The sequence below is a fragment of the Lactuca virosa genome, chromosome 1, assembly GCF_052849685.1.
Source record: "Lactuca virosa cultivar CGN04683 chromosome 1, Lactuca_virosa_CGN04683_v6, whole genome shotgun sequence".
Classification (NCBI taxonomy): Eukaryota; Viridiplantae; Streptophyta; class Magnoliopsida; order Asterales; family Asteraceae; genus Lactuca; species Lactuca virosa.
This window is the reverse complement of record NC_136426.1, coordinates 240,776,225-240,791,277: the sequence shown is the minus strand read 5'-3', so window position 1 is coordinate 240,791,277 and position 15,053 is coordinate 240,776,225.

Genomic DNA, 15,053 nt, shown 5'->3' with positions numbered 1-15,053 from the left:
TATCGAAAGGCCCTATGTATCTTGGATTTAGCTTTCCACGCTTTCTGAAGCGTATCAAGCCCTTCTAGGGTGAGACTTTCAAAAGGAATCGGTCTCCCACCTGATATTCCAAAGGTTTCCTTCGTTTGTCTGCGTAGCTTTTCTGTCGGTCTCTAGAGGTCTTCAATCGTTCACGAATCTGAATGATCTTCTCTGTCGTTTCCCGAATGATCTCTAGACCCGTGAGAGCGCTGTCAGGAACGCGTCCTTTAGCTAACTGAGTGTCACCCACCTCAGCCCAACACAGAGGGGATCTGCACTTCCGGCCATAGAGGGCTTCAAATGGAGCAGCCTTGATGCTCGTGTGATAACTGTTGTTGTAGGAAAATTCGACAAGGGGTAAGTGGGTATCCCATGCCTTCCCAAAGTCGATCACACAGACTCGCAGCATATCTTCCAAGGTTTGGATAGTTCTCTCACTTTGTCCGTCGGTCTGTGGATGGTAGGCTGTACTCATGTCCAGCCTCGTTCCTAAGGAGTTTTGTAGTGACTGCCAGAACCTCGAAGTGAACCTACTATCTCTATCGGAGATAATAGATATAGGAACACCATCCAGTCGTACGATCTCCCGAATGTATGTTCTTGTGAGTTTCTCCATTTTGTCAGTTTCCTTGATGGGCAGGAAGTGTGCGGACTTGGTCAATCAGTCAACGATGACCCAAATGGTATCAAGTCCACCCGTTGTCTTGGGCAACTTGGTTATGAAGTCCATAGTGATCCGCTCCCACTTCCATTCAGGTATCTCCTGTTGTTGAAGTAGACATGATGGTTTCTGGTATTCGACCTTAACCTTCGCGCAAGTAAGGCATTTACTTACGAAGGTAGCAATCTCAGCTTTCATGTTAGGCCACCAGTATGACTTTTTGAGATCCAGATACATCTTATCTGAACCTGGGTGGACGGAATATCGAGTGTTGTGTGCTTCCTTCATGACCAAGTCTCTGAAACCACCGTGTCGCGGTGTCCAGATCCTGTCCATGAGGTATAAGGCTCCGTCGCCCTTGACTTCCAAGTTCTTATCCATTCCGCGCAGGGATTCTTCCGCCACATTTTCAGGTTTTAAGGCTTCGAGCTGAGCCTCCTTAATTTGTGCGGATAGATGCGAATGGATAGTCATGGTCAATGACTTGACTCTTCGTCCAGAATATTCTTTCCGACTTAGGGCTTCTGCTACCACGTTGGCTTTACCCGGATGATAACGAATTTCTCATTCGTAGTCATTAAGTAGATCGACCCATCGTCGTTGTCTCATATTGAGCTCCATCTGGTTGAATATGTGTTGTAGGCTCTTGTGGTCTGTGAAGATAGTGCTCTTCGTACCATACATGTAGTGTCTCCAGATCTTTAGGGCGAACACAACAGCTCCTACTTCGAGATCGTGTGTGGTGTAGTTGACCTCGTGTGTCTTCAGCTGTCTTGAGGCGTAGGCGATGACCTTACCTCGTTGCATCAGAACACAGCCGAGCCCTTGATTTGACGCATCGCAATAGACCACGAAGTCTTCTGTTCCTTCAGAGAGGGACAATATCGGTGTGGTGCATAAGGCTTGTTTTAGTGTTTGGAACGCTTTCTCCTGTTTCTCTTCCCAGTCAAAGGCCACGACCTTCTGGGTCAATGTCGTAAGAGGTTTCGCAATTCGAGAGAAGTTTTGAATGAACCTGCGGTAGTATCCAGTGAGACCTAGAAATTGACGAATTTCTGTAGGCGTCTTCGGTGCTGACCAGTTCTCAATGGCTTTAATTTTGGAAGGGTCCACGTGGATTCCCTCTTCGCTAACCACGTGTCCTAAGAATTCGACTCTTCGGATCCAAAATTTGCATTTTGAGAACTTCGCATAAAGCTTCTCCGATCGTAAGGTTCCTAGGACTTGTCGTAAATGATCACTATGCTCCTCCTTACTTAGAGAGTTGATAAGTATATCATCAATGAAGACGATGATGAACTGATCCAAGTAAGGACGACATACTCTATTCATCAAGTCCATGAATACTACGAGCGCATTGGTCAGTCCGAATGGCATCACTACGAACTCGTAGTGTCCGTAACGAGTTCGGAAGGCTGTCTTCGGAACATCCTCCTCAAGCACTCGTAACTGGTGATACCCGAACCTTAAATCAATCTTGGAAAAGTAGCTCGCCCCTTGCAGCTGGTCGAATAAATCGTCTATGCGAGGAAGAGGGTAACAATTCTTGACTGTAAGCTTGTTGAGTTCCCTGTAATCGATGCACATACGAAACGATCCGTCTTTCTTCTTCACGAACAAGACTGGTGCTCCCCAGGGTGAGAAGCTTGGTCTTATAAAGCCCTTGCTGAGCAGTTCGTTAAGTTGACCGGATAGTTCTTGCATCTCAACAGGTGCTAGACGATAGGGCGATTTGGATACCGGGGTAGCTCCTGGAACTGAGTCGATTCGGAACTCGACTTGACGAAGTGGGGGTAATCCTGGGAGTTCTTCCGGAAATACGTCGGGGAAGTCACGCACTACGGGGAGGTCTTTTAAGTCTTTTGTTTTCTGGCTCGTATCGACAATGTGCGCCAGGAATGCACGATATTCCTTACGCAAGTACTTTTGGGCTTGAATACTTGAGATGATACGAAGGCTTGTACTGGGTTTGTCTCCGTAGATTAACAAGGTTTCGTTATTCGGTAGATTCAGGCGGACTGCTTTTTCGAAGCACAGAATGTCGGCACGATAAAGACTCAGCCAGTCCATGCCTATGTTGACGTCGAAACTCTGGATAGCTACTGGTGTGAGGTCGATTGGGAATGAATGATTATCTAGCATGAGGGAACAACCTAAGTAAATCTCGTGATAACTCTCTGTCTTGCCGTTAGCCATTTCTACGACGAAGGTTTCTTTTAGTGTTTGCGGTGATTGTTTAAGTAGGTGTTTAAATTTTTGGTTTACGAAGCTTCTTTCTGCCCCACTATCGAATAGGATACAAGTATAAGAGTTATCGAGAAGGAACGTACCCGTGACTACCGTGGGGTCTGCCACGGCCTCATTGTGGCCAATAACAAGTAGTCTTCCTGCTCCTCCCGCATTCCCAGATTTATGGCAGTTTCTTTTGAAGTGCCCTGTCTCGCCGCACCCGTAGCAGGCTTGACTCACTCCGGTACTGGGAACCTGGGTGATGGGTTTGGGTTGTGATCTGCAAAACCGGGCGGTATGGCCCTTCCGGTAGCAATTAGCGCAGTGCATCTCACGGCAGGGGCCGTTATGATGGAAAGAGCACTTAGTGCACTTGGGTAGGTTCCCTGCATATGGTTTGGCTGGTACAGGGGCAGCAGGAGTAGTGGCAGCATGGACAGCCACCATCTATTGGTTCTTGGAAGAGGATTGAGCCGATTTGCCCTTCTTGCGGTCCCACCGCTTCCTCTTGTTGTCAGATGACTTGGTTGATGCGGGGGTAGTTGTTGTGGTTGTTGATGGAGTAGAGGGAACTTCATGATCAATCAGCCTTTGGGTCAATTCCTTGGCACTATCAAAGGTCGCAGGGTGTGATGCTAGAACATTCCCTCGATATGGGGGTACCAGACCCCAGATGTATCTTTCGATCTTTTTGTTTTCAGTGGGGACCATGTTAGGACATAGAGTCACCAGGTCGCAGAACCTGGCTGTATAAGCTACTATGTCGGAACCCTGCATTTTTAGGTTCCACAGCTCCTCCTCGAGTTTCTGAATTTCGCCCCTCGGGCAGAACTCTCTTGTCATAAGGTCCTTCAGTGTGTCCCAGCCCATGGCGTTGGCCGTTACTAGTGAGAGTGATTTGACATGGCCATTCCACCACGTCAGGGCCCTTTGGGTTAGGTGCAAGCAGCGAACTTTATCTTGCTTCCTTTAGGGCATGAGCACATCTCGAAGATTGCTTCTGTTCTCTCGATCTATTGGGACAGTGCAAGGATCCCTCCGGTTCCATTGAAGTATGTAGGTTTGCAGCTGATGAAATCTTTATAAGTGCACTCTCGTGCACGTGGATGGATTTCACCATGGCTAGAGTTAGTGCCAGTCCCCGTTCCACTAACGCCACCAAAGTTTACTTGGGCCATGGCGGCGGTCACAACTGCGGTCACAGCTGCCTGGAACATCACCGCATCAAACTGCGGAGGGGGTGGTGGTGGTGGAGTTTGATTTGCAGGCGTGTTTCTAGTTGGACGCTTGCGAGGCGACATCTTTTACTGAAAGTTTAGAAAGATGATGACAATAGTAAGAATCGATTGTAAGTATGATGAGAGTGCTTCATGGACTAAATCACCATAGTCCAACTATCAAATAGAGTCATAACAATAGAGTAGGGAAACATAAGAGTACAAGCTTTCCCACAGATTAGACAACTGCCAATATTACTGGTATTAATGATGTACAATGAGTTCAGGAAGAATGACCTAACAGTAGGTCTCACATCAAACCATAAGGGAAAATGTTGGCAGTTTAGTAGTCTGGTTAGAGTACTTTCAAGGTTAGGAATGTTTACAGACAAGTGAAACAGAGATACTGAAGAGGAAGGCTATTCTTTTAAGAAGAGAGAGAGAGAGGATGAGCAGATAACCTTCTACTGGCGACGGGCACCCTTTGGGCTAACCCTTAAGTCAGCCATGGTATCTACGCGAGAATGGAGAAAGAATAGTTAATAGACGTACTAACCTAAGATACTTATACGATGATCGTTATTAGTTGACTCAATACTTGCATAGTGCATACCAGTTACATGCAACCAAAACAGGATAGACCTTCGAATAAGTGACCCTAACTCTAAATCCACAACCAAACAAGGAACAGGAAATAAAGCAAAAATCACAGATTCTGAGTCTATAGCGCCTTAGTCGCATGTAACCTTAGGGTATCCACTTAGCAACTATTGCCCTACTAGTAACGACCTTTTTAGTTCTCACATATGTAACCTATAGTAATGTAGAATACTCCTATAGTATTCTGTTCTAATGTTCTCGTTGTGGTGGTGTTGGTAAGTTTTTAGACTTGTTGCAACATTACAATCATTCTTAGGCACATGCTAGTCACTCCTCAGAAAATATAGTTGATCAGGCTATATCCCCTTAGGTTTGTCTATATGTCTCTAAACCTAATTGTGATGTTCAACAATCATAATACTTTTGTTCTGTTCTAGTATGATACTGACCCTGGTACGAACAGATGTATATGTATATACTTAGTTAAATATTTTATTATTTAAAAGTATATATTCTTGGTTAGAGTGTTTTAATCCCGATGTGTTTATAGTTCGTATATCTTTTATGGGTTGATATACTTGATTCACTATAAACAGTGCTCTGATACCAATCTGTCACACCCCAAAACCAAGAATGGCGGAAACGTTCTGGGGTGGAGGACGTCATGTACAGTATCACAACAATGCATAATAGTAAAGACAAGCAACAACATCCATTGCATTAATATAATAATTGTAATACAAGCGTGTTCTGTATAGTGTGTAAGACACCAAAAGTGTAATCAAAATAAAAGATGAGTCTTGTATGTGCTCCATCTTCTCAAAAGCTTCATCTGTACCTGTCTACTAATGACCTGAGAATACAAGTTATTTTGAAAGAGTTTATCAGCATAAAGCTGGTGAGTTCATAAGTATTTAGTGTCATTGCTTGTATAAAAATGTTAATAACAATGTAGTGTAGTAATTGATTTCAAATGTTTTGTAAATAGTATACTCCCTAGAAAGCCCTATGTTTTCCAGTAAAAAGGTAGTCTTCTACCAAGACCCGATTGTTCGTATAATTGCTCTTTTGTAAATATAATGTTTTTCCCCAGTGAAACTATCTGTATGAAAATATAGTTTTAGACTTCACTCTTGTAAGGTGATTACAAAATAAACATAATAGGGGAAATTAATATTTTTCCTCAGCAATGATACTGCTGATCGTAAAGTAATAAAATACGGACTCCAGGTAGTACTAGATGTACAGCACACCTCGGGGAGTCTAAAGTAATGAAAATGTAGACCCCAGGTGGTATTAAATGAATAATACGCCTCGAAAAGTCTATTTTTGCCTTAAATTCTTATTTAGTTAATTTAAGGTTTGAATGTGAACTCGTATGTAACCATGCTGATCAACGGCTGAATAAAGGATGACCCTCCAGGTCATAAATAGTGAGGTAGCATTCTGTCACCCCTTGGCCTTTCGGCTGGGACTGTAGCTAGCAGTCAGGATGTGGGAGTGTCTGTCCCGTATAGATCTATACACACAATGCCCACTCTCCCTCCAGGAGACTCTGGTTACAAAGTGATAGCACGATGAAGTGTCGTATCGCGAAGTAGTATGTCACATTCTGTTATAGTATTCAATGTTTGTATAGTGTATAGTATATTCTCTTGTATATTGTATATTATATTCTCTTGTATATTATATAGTATATTCTCTTATATAGTGTATAGTATGTTCTCTTAGATAGTGTATAGCATGTATTGATACTCAATGTAGTACTTATGTAGTGACTCATAAATGTACTGACTCTTGTATGGGTCGTTGTAATAGTAGTAGCGAGTAGTAATCCCTTAACTATACCTATTATAGTTAAATAGTAAGGTTGTTTGGATACCTTTGTTACACAAAGGTACTGAGCTGAAGTGAAAGCTTTTATATCCAACACACATATATATATATATATATATATATATATATATATATATATATATATATATATATATATATATATATATATATATATATATATATATGATATATAACTAAGAATTCAACGACATTCGGACAGATAACAGGATACCCTAAGTCCACAACCAAACAAGGAACATGAAATAAGTGAGCTATCAGTCCTAAGTCCTTCAAGTCTTACTTATATAAATATATGGGTGTAGATATGAGTTTGAAAAATAATGAAAGTTTAAAAGAGTTTAAAAGCAGTTTTAACATTTAAAGAGTTAAATATAAGGTTTGTAACACCTGAAAATCCATAAGTTTGATAGCAATTTGAAAGCAGTAGTAAATCTTTCTGTTTGTTCTAGTTATTAATCACATGTGATTAAAGCAATAACTAGAAATGTTCAACTTGTATTCCCCCCCATAAAAGCATTTAAAATCATTTTAAAAGGATAATTAAAGGGTATGAACTCACCTGTAGTGAGTGGTTTGGATGGAAGTGCTGGCTAGGATGCTAGGTGTCAAGTGAGGACTTGAACACACACACAGATCCTATGTAACATGTAGTGATACATAAATGTATCTAGTTAGTCTTTTAACAACTAATTGATCAAGTAAAGACATCCTAATACATGGAAACACATTGTTTCAAGTGCTAGGAGTTCTAAAGGGTTGCATCTAAGGAGAGTATGGCCTCACATTGGAGTTTACTTCTCATTTGGTAACCCTACATGTGTTTACGGTGGATTAACAAGTATAGTAAGCAAATAACTAGTTAGGAGGAGTGTACTTACTTATACGAAGCTTGTAAGAGTGTTTAGGGCCCAAGAACACTAGTGTGTGTTCTTGGTGTTCTTGGTGTTTTGAAGAACACTTGAAGATCTAAGTAAAAATGAAGAATTCATGGATGAAATGATGTATAAACACTAGATAAGGTGTTATAACAACAAAACAAGTGAAGAAACACTTACATTTTTGGAAGATTTGGAAGATGATCCTATGATAGTTGAGAGAAAAAGTTGGGTGTTCTTTAGTTAGGAACTGAGAAGTGGGTAAAATGAGGAGTAAACTCATGCTATATGCATGAGTTCTTGGTCAAAGAGGAGTTTACGGCCCAAACTCCTCATGTTTGGCCGTAAACACTTAACCAAGGTGTTGTTTGTTTATTTGCTACCCAACACTCCTAAAAGATACTTCCATTTATTTGTTCGTTTAACGATAATTAAAATAAAACACCCAAACGGACTTTATACCGGCCAAAAGTGTACTGAAATGAATTTGACTAATATTTGTAGTGTTTGACTGTAGAGTTTATACAAATGAAAATTTCGGGTTGTCACATATTATCCTAAGAGTTTTAGACTACTAGAAAAACAACCTTTTATGACGCGCAATACGTGTCGTAAAACGCTCAGATGACGCGCAAATGCGTGTCAAGGAAGACCATGTCATAACGAGAGACGACACGCTTTTGCGTGTCGTCTATTTACGATGCGCATTTACGACGCACATTTAGTACACGCATTTACGACACTCATTTACAACACACAATGCGTATCAAGGAAGGCCCTCTCATAAAGGAAGATGACACGCATTTGCGTGTCGTAACCTTACGACGCGCGTTTAGGACACACATTGCGTATCATTAAAGCCCCTGTCATAAATGAAGATGACACGCATTTGCGTGTCATAAACTTCAACAATCATTTACGATATACATTTAGAACGCGTCTTTACGATACTCATTTACGCATATTACAAAAATACGAAAACAAATATATACCAAAACAATCAATTTCATCCAATAACATCATGTCAAAAAATTGTAATACATTGGTATTAAGGGGATCCGATTGTACATTGTTATTAAGAGGTTTTCCCTAACTGTATAACCTAATACTACATTGCTATTAAGGAACACCTTCTTGTTTCTACTTCTTAATGTTATGCTTCTATTTCCACATGATACCTGTTTTCATCATCAACACATTAGTATTCAGAAAGGCTTTAAGCCTCCTCAATCTATGTTATAAAATATTAAAATTTAATACACATGTAGTAAAATACCTTTTGCCAAGAATCCAGGACGACACGCTTTTGCGCGTCGTCTATTTACGACGCGCATTTACGACACGCATTTACGATGCTCATTTACGACACACAATGTGTATCAAGGAAGGCCCTGTCATAAAGGAAGATGACACGCATTTGCGTGTCGTAACCTTATGACGCACGTTTAGGACACGCATTGCGTATCATTAAAGCCCCTGTCATAAATGAAGATGACACGCATTTGCGTGTCATAAACTTCAACAACCATTTACGATATACATTTACAACGCGTCTTTACGATATACATTTACAACGCGTCTTTACGATACTCATTTACGCATAATACAAAAATATGGAAATAAATATATACCAAAACAATCAAATTTCATCCAATAACATCATGTCAAAAAATTGTAATACATTGGTATTAAGGGGATTCGATTGTACATTGTTATTAAGAGGTTTTCCCTAACTATATAACCTAATACTGCATTGCTATTGAGGAACACCTTCTTGTTTCTACTTCTTAATGTTATGCTTCTATTTCCACATGATACCTGTTTTCATCATCAACACATTAGTATTCAGAAAGGCTTTAATCCTCATCAATCTATGTTATAAAATATTAAAATTTAATACACATGTAGTAAAATACCTTTTGCCAAGAATCCAGGCTTCAATACAGCCCATACCTGTATAAAATATTAAAACAAGAAGCATGTATGATTTTTCAGCTTTTTAGACACCTCCAATCCAGTGTAAAATGTAAATACACCCAAAATAAATAAATAAATATAAAAACACATTTGATAATTCATGATGAAATAATAATTGAACACTTTGTAAACAGAATGAATAAAAGATATAATATTGTGTCTCAATTTTGTTACTTGTAGTAGTACAAATCTATATATTATTATTAAAAAAACATTATTCTAACCTCTATTGTGGTTTTGTTTTGTATTGTAAGATGTATATGCCACGCCAAAAAGATACCTAAATCCATGCAAGAGGTGGTTTGGTGGTCCACATTATCTAATGTAAATGATCTCATACACAAACATCCAACGTTGATATCAAAACAATTCAAGAATTAGACTTCACTTCTTTATTTGAAGAAAGAAAGCATGAATATGAAAAGTTAGGAATACAAACCTCCTTCTTTTTATCTCTTTTCCTCTTAAGTTCATGAAATGGATGTGATAAAAAAAACAATTGATAAAATAAGAAAAAGCATAAGTAGTTACACATATCAACAGTCAGAGTAGCATGAGAAGCACAATGTTCTTTCTGCACATATCAAAATGGTCATAAATTTCCAGGAGTAGACTGAGTGCATCATTGAGCTTATAACCTTGAACCCAGAACATGTATGCCAACTATCATATGAGTAGAAACCACATAAATAATTTCATCATTATAATTTATACATAATGCAAAAGTAGGTAAAAGGGCATAAATGTAACTTAAGATCAAATTTTTCAGCATACAGTAGTTGCAGGAGCTCTTCCAAGTCCAGTTGTGCAATGTATGTAAGTTACTCCACCATTTTGCTCAACACAGCAGGAAGACGCCACCTCACCGCTTCCTAAAGTTGCATATTGTCTAGCTCATTTTGCACCATTTTTTTATCAATATATTAATATTTATTTATTAGTTATAACAAGTAATTAAACGAAAGTAGGTTGCTATTTTTTGTTTATAGATTTATTTATACCTGCAAGCTTTCGGCGGATTCACGATCATATAAATTTGTGGTGGTGGTGGCTTCAATGGTGGACTTGGAGAGAGTTTTGGGTTTCATCCAGTGTGGCTGACACCCACTCAAGAGTGCATGCAACACCAATAATAAACGGTCAAAAAGACTTCCACCAAGATCAACGGTCCGAGATGATTCAATCATGGACTCAACTTCTCTCTTGATGGAAAATCTTGAAGCTGGGAAAGAAAGATCTGCATCTTCATGTACAACTCTGTTTCCAAGTAGACGAAGGACCACTGAAGCTAGCATGTGCCCCATGCTACGTGATGATGGATCCCTACATATTCAAACACATGAGATGAGATGCAATCAACATATTTAAGTTATAAATAAATAAATATAATAAAAAACTTACCCATCAACACATATTACAGGAAACAGTCTTAACAGCAACTGTAAACGCAACGACATGGAAGACCTCAAAGCCGAAGGCAAATCCCGTAACCCCGGACTCCCGCCTCTGATTCCGTCTTGCCAATCCCGGACTCCTGCCTCTGATTCCCTTCCTTGTATTCGCTTTACTGACCGGACCCTCAGCTCCGGAAACAACCATTCCATTTGTAACCCCACTTATCTGTTGCTCAATCTCGTTCATCTACTTAATCAAATCACTGGCAAACGTAACCCCTGCTATTTTCCTCCCTCTCACTATCACTAAAAGACGTTTTTTTCCCTTGAAAATGAACCCCTGCTAATAACAAGTCCCTGTTTCCAGAAGTTGCTTTATCCTGCAAAAACAAAATATGTCAATTTTGTAGATTTTTCTACAATACTGTAATAGGAAAAAGTAGAAGTGTAATAAACAAATGCATGTCCTTAGGAATATACAAAGGCTATGGAAATTATATTAGTGACAACATTAATAACTTAACTTGCATTTGAAGAACATCTGGAGGTGGCATCTTTTTTATGTGAGGAGTAGTTAAAAGTTGTGACGGGGTTTGTCCAAAGTAAACAATTTGATCTTGCATAGCACGTTGTTGGACCTTTTCATGATCAAAAATAAAAGAATAAAGAAAAGAAACATAAAAAAAGAACTTAATTAATCGACTAACAAGAAGACTTACTGGATTTGTGATTTTATCTATATCTACAGTCCCTTCATATGTGATGTAAAAGAATGCATTGTTTGCTGAAATAGCTTCTTTTCCTCGCTGCTTATACCTGCCATACAAAAAATTGATGTAAATGTCATGTTGTCTACACAGTATTTACAGGGTGTTTGGATATGCATTTAAACTAAATAATCAGTTATGAGAACTATCCATTCATGTAAATGTGCAGATACATGCTCACTCTCAAGAGCCATACGATGCTTATGCACAAAATCAACAGGGTTTTCGGCCCAAGGAGGAAGCTTAACACAATCTAAAAAGTAAGCAATAGAATTGTTGTAAAATACGACAGATCCAAATTGACTTAAATAATATTAGCTCAATGCTGAATGGGATCAAAAATTATCAAAGCGTAATAATCACAACGTAATACGAATAAAATAAATAGAATAGAGACACAGGAATTTACGTGGAAACCCAAATCGGGAAAAAACCACGGGCGGAGGAAGCCGACAAACAATTCACTATAATTTACAGTGTTTACAGGGATTATGAAAGAGATTACAAAATAGAGTGGGAGAGCTAAAATACACGGTGGTGTATCAGTATATATATGTAATACTTTTCTATATATACTTGAATAATTGTTTGGTTGTGTTCTTTCCTCTGGTTCATGGCTTAGGCTATTTATAGCCAAAAGCAATATCATATGAAAGGAAAGAAGAAAAATCGTCCAAATTGTAGGCGTACAATTGTTTTTAGGCGCCTTACTTTGACCACATATATACACCGTCCAATTCTTCATTCAATTCACATATATATTACTATTCATAGTCAAACTATGAATAGTAAATGATAAGTTACTGAAATAACCCCTGAACTATTTGCCACTTGCTAATTTTGGAGGCAACTTTTCCACAATCTCCACCTTGACATCAAAATTAAGCAAGTCATGCTTTACGATTAGTCAAAACCTATAGCTCACCAAACTCTAAAACTTCCATAAGAACCTGCAAATTTTATATAGAGAAAAAAAAATTGTTTCCGAAAAATAAATAATACTTCCTCCACCTACGAGCCTTCAGGCTCAACTGCGATCAGAAACACCCACCATGTCCAAACATAATTTGAACTTGGCTATAGGAAGACTTTTAGTGAACATATCAGCGGGATTATAATCTGTATGAATCTTGTCCACAACACAATCACCTTTTTCAATGATATCCCGCACAAAATGATAACGAATATCAATATGCTTTGTTCGGTCATGAAACATTTGATCTTTACACAAGAAGATAGCACTCTGGTTGTCACAGAAAACTGTGGTCACCTTTATTCTATCATCGAGTTCTCCAAATAACCCCTTCAACTAGATATCTTCCTTAACTGCTTCTGTAATCGCCATGTACTCTGCCTCGGTAGAAGACAGGGCAACTGTAGACTGTAACTGGGCTTTCCAACTAACAGCACAACCATTTAGAGTAAACACATACCCTGTAATTGATCTTCGTTTATCCAAATCTTTGCCATAATCTGAATCAACATATCCGAACACCCCAGTGTTAGATTTACCAAAACGTAAACACATAGAAGACGTACCGCGTAAATAACGAAAAATCCACTGTACTGCTTTCCAGTGTTCTTTCCCCGGGTTCGCCATGTATCTACTAACCATGCTAACAACATAAGCCAAATCAGGGCGCGTGCAGATCATAGCATACATCAAAGATCCAACAGCACTAGAGTATGGAACACGTGCCATGTAAGCCATATCAGTCTCATTAGTAGGACTCAAAGCGGATGATAGCTTGAAATGAGCTGCAAAAGGTGTGTTGACAGACTTTGCTTCGTGCATACTGAAGCGTCTTAGGACTTTCTCAATATAACTTTTCTAAGAAAGATGCAAGATCCTAGACTTCCTGTCACGAATAATTTCCATACCTAAAATCTTTTTGGCAGCTCCTAAGTCCTTCATTTCAAATTCAGCTTTCAACTGGTCTTTTAACTTCTGAATCTCCTTCATATCTTTCGCTGCAATCAACATGTCATCCACGTACAAGAGTAAGTAGATCTTTGAACCATTGTCACCTTTCTTGAAATAAACGCAGCTATCATAGGTGCACCTGCTGAATTTGTGACTGGTCATGAAAGAATCGAACCTCTTGTACCATTGTCTAGGAGACTGCTTGAGGCCATAAAGAGATTTGTTCAATTTGCATACGTAGTTCTCCTTTCCAGGAACTGCAAAACCTTCAGGTTGTTGCATAAAAATCTCTTCCTCAAGCTCACCATTTAGGAAAGCTGTAGTGACATCAAGTTGTTCTAACTCAAAATCATTAGAAGCAACCAACCCCAACAACACACGAATGGAAGTATGTTTGACAACTGGGGAATAAATGTCAGTGTAATCAATACCAGGAATCTGACTGTAGCCTTTAGCTACTAACCGAGCTTTGTATCTTGGTTTATCATTTGGGTTGACAGGTTCCTTGAGCTTGTAGACCCACTTGCATTTAACTGGTCTCTTCCCTTTCGGAATAGGAACTAAATTCCAAGTACTGTTTCGCTGCAAGGATTCCATCTCATTTTGCATAGCGAGCATCCAATCATTTGAGTCTTCAGATTTGATAGCCTCGTCATAATTCGTAGGCTCTGTTGCGGACTCAATATTATCAGCAACAATAAAAGCATAGGCAACCAAATCAGATTCAGCATACCTCTTCGGAGGAATAATCTGTCTTCTCGGTCTATCTCTTGCAATGCTTGGAGTAGTAGCTTGTGGTTGTGAAGGTGTTGAATCTTCATCAACAACATGCTCATCCGACGAAGAAGAATCTTGATGCTGATTTGTACTCTGATTAGTGGTAGGTGAAGTAGGAAGCTCCACCTCCATTTGAGCATTCTCTTTATTTGCTTCGGATGATACATCTGATGCATCTGTTCTTTTAGAAGAGTCAGCAACTGTTTGAATCATAGCAGACTCATCAAAAGTAACATCTCTTGAGATGATAATTTTCTTCACATCAAAGCTCCATAACTTGTAACCCTTTACACCTTGATTGTACCCAAGAAAAAGGCATTTGATTGCTCTTGGTTCTAGCTTCCCATTGTCAACTCGTGCATACGCTGGACATCCGAATGGTTTTAAATCTGAATAATTGGCAGGTTTACCGGACCATAACTCAAACGGAGTTTTCTTCTCGATTGCTCGTGACGGTGATCAGTTGATAACATAGCAAGCAGTCGAAGCAGCCTCCGCCCAAAAAGACTTTGGCAATTTGGAATTAGAAAGCATACACCGGACCTTCTCCATAATGGTGCGATTCATCCTTTCAGCTACACCATTTTGTTGAGGTGAATGGACTACTGTGCGATGTCGAGTAATGCCTTCCTTTTGACAATAGACATTAAACTCTTCTGAGCAAAACTCAAGTCCATTATCCGTACGAAGATACTTTACCACCAGACCCGATTGCTTTTCAACCTGAACTTTCCAATTTCTGAAGGTAGAGAAA